The 3,626-nt window shown below is 35.3% G+C and overlaps 1 pseudogene; it reads right to left on the bottom strand.

Annotated features, from left to right (window-relative positions):
* Positions 1 to 1,932: 1,932 nt before the first annotated feature.
* On the bottom strand, positions 1,933 to 2,574 carry LOC148942599 (vacuolar protein sorting-associated protein 28 homolog pseudogene; annotated as a pseudogene).
* Between the last annotated feature and the right edge of the window lie 1,052 nt (positions 2,575 to 3,626).

Consider the following 3,626-nt stretch of genomic DNA (forward strand, 5'->3'; position numbering starts at 1 on the left):
AGGTGAACGTTTGTATAAGCACAAAATTTCAATAGGTAAGTCCCTGAGATTAAAAAATAACAATGACAACTTTGATTTGGCATTGGCTTTGCATATTTTCGTAAATCCAACCCATCTGGTTCTTTTTGACGAGGCAACCTTAATATCAACTGTAAATAGCCTATCACAAACTTTTAAAGAGGTAATTGAGATAAAAAAAATACATGAACCAAAATTTAGTAATAAATAGAGATACTGGAGATATTTCATTAAGCCCAATTTACGACAGTTTAATTTTGAAGGACTTAATCAATATTTACACCTGGTTTAACTTAAAAGAAGCTATTAGCATATCTAATGAAAACCGAAACTGTAGACCAGCTAAAACTATTGCAAGGCAAAGGATTCTTGCTCAATCATCTTGGTAAATTCTTTTTCATTGATTCCTGCCTGGTTTTTATTTAGTGTCTGTTCTGTCTTTGTCGGGTAAACTTCGAAAGGTTAGACTTTCGTTTTTTTCTTTTTCTTCTTTTTTTTTTAGCACTGAGGATGACTTGGCGGAGGTCCTTGTCGAAATATTTGCTTATTTCTTCTTCTTCGTGGTTCGCCACTGGCTGACAAAATCCTCGTTTTTTCACCCTTTTTGATTTTATTTTTCATTTTGTTAGTTTCTTTCCTCCCTGAGTTTCATTTGAATGAACCCTTTTTGAAGTTTCTACAACAAAGGTGGGCGAGAGAGGGGGGCTAGTTGCCCTGAAATCACTTTCGAGACTATTAAAAAGGACACTATCCCATTGAATTTCTAATCAAATGAGCCCTTCTTCGAGTTTCTACGACAAAGATTTCAATAAAAACTCATATGCCCCCAGGGCATAATAACTTAAAACCTTTGCCCTGAAGATTGTGAGGGAGTGTTCTAATCAAAGATATAGTTTTCTGAACTTTAAAATGCATGGAAAAAAATGGCTATCTCAAAATTTCAATTGGATGTTTTTGGGAAAATGTTGGGCGTGGAAGAGGTGTTTTTGTCTTCCAATTACTTTTGACTATTAAAAAGAGCAATAGCCATTTCAATTTTCAATCGAATGAGCCTTTTTTAAGTTTCTACGACAACGCCTTCTATAAAATCCTTTTACGCCCACAGGGCATAACTTACAACCCTTGCCCTGAGGGCTGTTGGGGAGTGTCCTCCCCAGAAACATAATTTCTATTTGGAAATCAACTACGCTGAACAAAATAGCTATCTCAAAATTTTGATTGGTTGTGCTTGGGGAAATGGCTTGCGTGGAAGGGGTGTTGGCTGCATTCCAATCACTTTCGACTATTGAGAAGGGCACAAGCCACTCCGATTTCCAATTTTTGATCTGACCCTTGTTTTAGGAGTTATGGGGGATTGTTTTTTTTATTAAGGGACGTGATCGTCTCTTACTAGGTTACTAGCTACCTCTGAAACCAAGATTTCTCATTTAACATCCTTACAACTTGCATTGAATCTAGCAAGCTGTTTCATTTTCCTTTCAGATTTTTATCCTTAAATTTATTTTTCAATACCCACTTTTAGATAAATAATCACCGTAACTTTCAATTTTAATTGCAGCTTCAGTTGGTGGGCAGTTTGTCACATCATACAGCTATAGTATACAATTGTTTGAGCTTCATTGCATGAAAGCCATTTTGTCCCTTTTTCGCCTGGACAATGATCCCTCTAGAGGTAAAAATATTTCGGTCCTCCCATCGTAATACCGTTCTCAGAAAACTCATCCGAGTCAAATTTGATACAAACGCTTTCACCTGCTGTGGCAGAAAATCCCCTAGACTCTGCCCAAACTGAACCTTCAACACCAATAATAGCAGCTTCTGAAATACCTTTTGATAGCTATTGACTTTTTTTTAAAATCATTTTTTTTAAATCATCGAATACAAAGAAAACAACAGAAAAAGAAGAAAAGAACACTACGTTTGATCAAATATCTTATCGAATGCAAAGTACGAAGATGTCAGGTCGATTATCAATTGTTGAGCTTGCAAGTCGGAAAGTTGATCAGCAGCCTGCATGGCAGACAGAGTTTGGACCCAGGTATTTACTTTAGACTTTCCTTCGAAATTCCCAGGTAAAATGCTCAGTCGAGCCATAGAGTCCTGTAAATCTTTCAAATCCGTAAGTAATTCATCTGTTGCTTTTTGATCTAGTCTCACCCTAGTAATAAACAATATCAAAGTAATAAACAACGATGTGATATCAGCAATACATTTGTACGTATTTCTCTTGTCATCCTTAATTGTAACTGGCCGATCTTCTCGTATCCTCTGTAAGGCAGATGGACAATGCAATCCAAACCTACTGAACTCATCACTTCTGACTTTCTGACATGCTGCTTTATACTATAAAAATAATTTTGAACATGCTGCAATATATTCCTCATCAGAAACATGGTCTTTGATGAAGGCTTTTTCTGAGCACTGTAAAGTATTTCCAACAGCATGCAAATCTGCTAGGTTGTCAGAGTTTTCTCTTTTCCTTGCATTTCGATACAACTTGTCTTCTTCATTTAATCTGTACAAATGACGTTTAATAAGATCAATCAAAGAATTCATCTTAATAATTTTTCAATTTAATAATATATTTTCACCCCATAAGTCGACGTAACGAGTCACTTCAAGCAACAGGAAAACCAAACTAATTTTAAAATTTTTAGGTAGTTTTCTGGTTTGAATTAGAAAATAAAAATTATCGCTTAGACACCACAAACATTTTTGCAGTTTGCAGTTAAATAAAATTATTTTATTTAAAATTTGAAGGAATTATTCTAGTCAAAGATATAGGGCTGCTCAGTGTGACGTCACACAGCTAGCTTGACGTGTTAAATTCAAAATCTGGGTGAAACGTGGGAACCAAATACAAGCATATTTTATATAAATTTGCTTTTTTCTGCTTAAAGCTTATTCAATTGACTAAAGCAAAACCTTAGGTAGGTTTCACAAGAAATGTATGCAAAATGATACTGATCATTGGTGTTTTGCACCTGGGTCAAGCTTGGCAAAGGTACATTTCTCAACTGAAATCTTCAAGATTGTACCAGGATTCCTCTGTGATGATTTATTTTCCTCAAGAATCAGCAGCTACACAAATACAGGGGGGGCAGCAACCCTTTGTTGATTGAGAGGGGGCAATGGTGGTCATCATAGGCTATAGGCTATGATGAATATTTCTATAAATAAAACAAATTATGATCAAAGTGATTATTGTCAAATCAAAATTGTAAAACACAACTACATATTCACCTTCACCTACAACAGTCTAGTCACCCCTCCCCCACAAATGCTTTATATAATGCTCAGATAAGTTTGTCAGTTGCCAGTAACCTACCTTGCCTAGGCTAGCCATAATAACTTTTGATAGTATTAATATTTAATTTATTCAAGACTCAGCAGCTACCCATATCCAGGGGGGCAGCAACCCTTTGTTGACTGAGACAGAGGTGAGGATGATCATATATGATGAATACTTTTATAAGTAAAGCAAAACATGATCAGAGTAATTATTGTCAAATCAAAAGCTTTAAAATTAGGCCTACTTACAAATATAGGCAAAAAAAAAAAATCAAATCTGACTTATGAATTCATGAGTAATACTTCATATTTTACAT

This window comes from Artemia sp. Qi Xiang Cuo, chromosome 16 (assembly GCF_049724085.1).
Source record: "Artemia sp. Qi Xiang Cuo chromosome 16, ASM4972408v1, whole genome shotgun sequence".
In the NCBI taxonomy this organism is placed as follows: Eukaryota; Metazoa; Arthropoda; class Branchiopoda; order Anostraca; family Artemiidae; genus Artemia; species Artemia sp. Qi Xiang Cuo.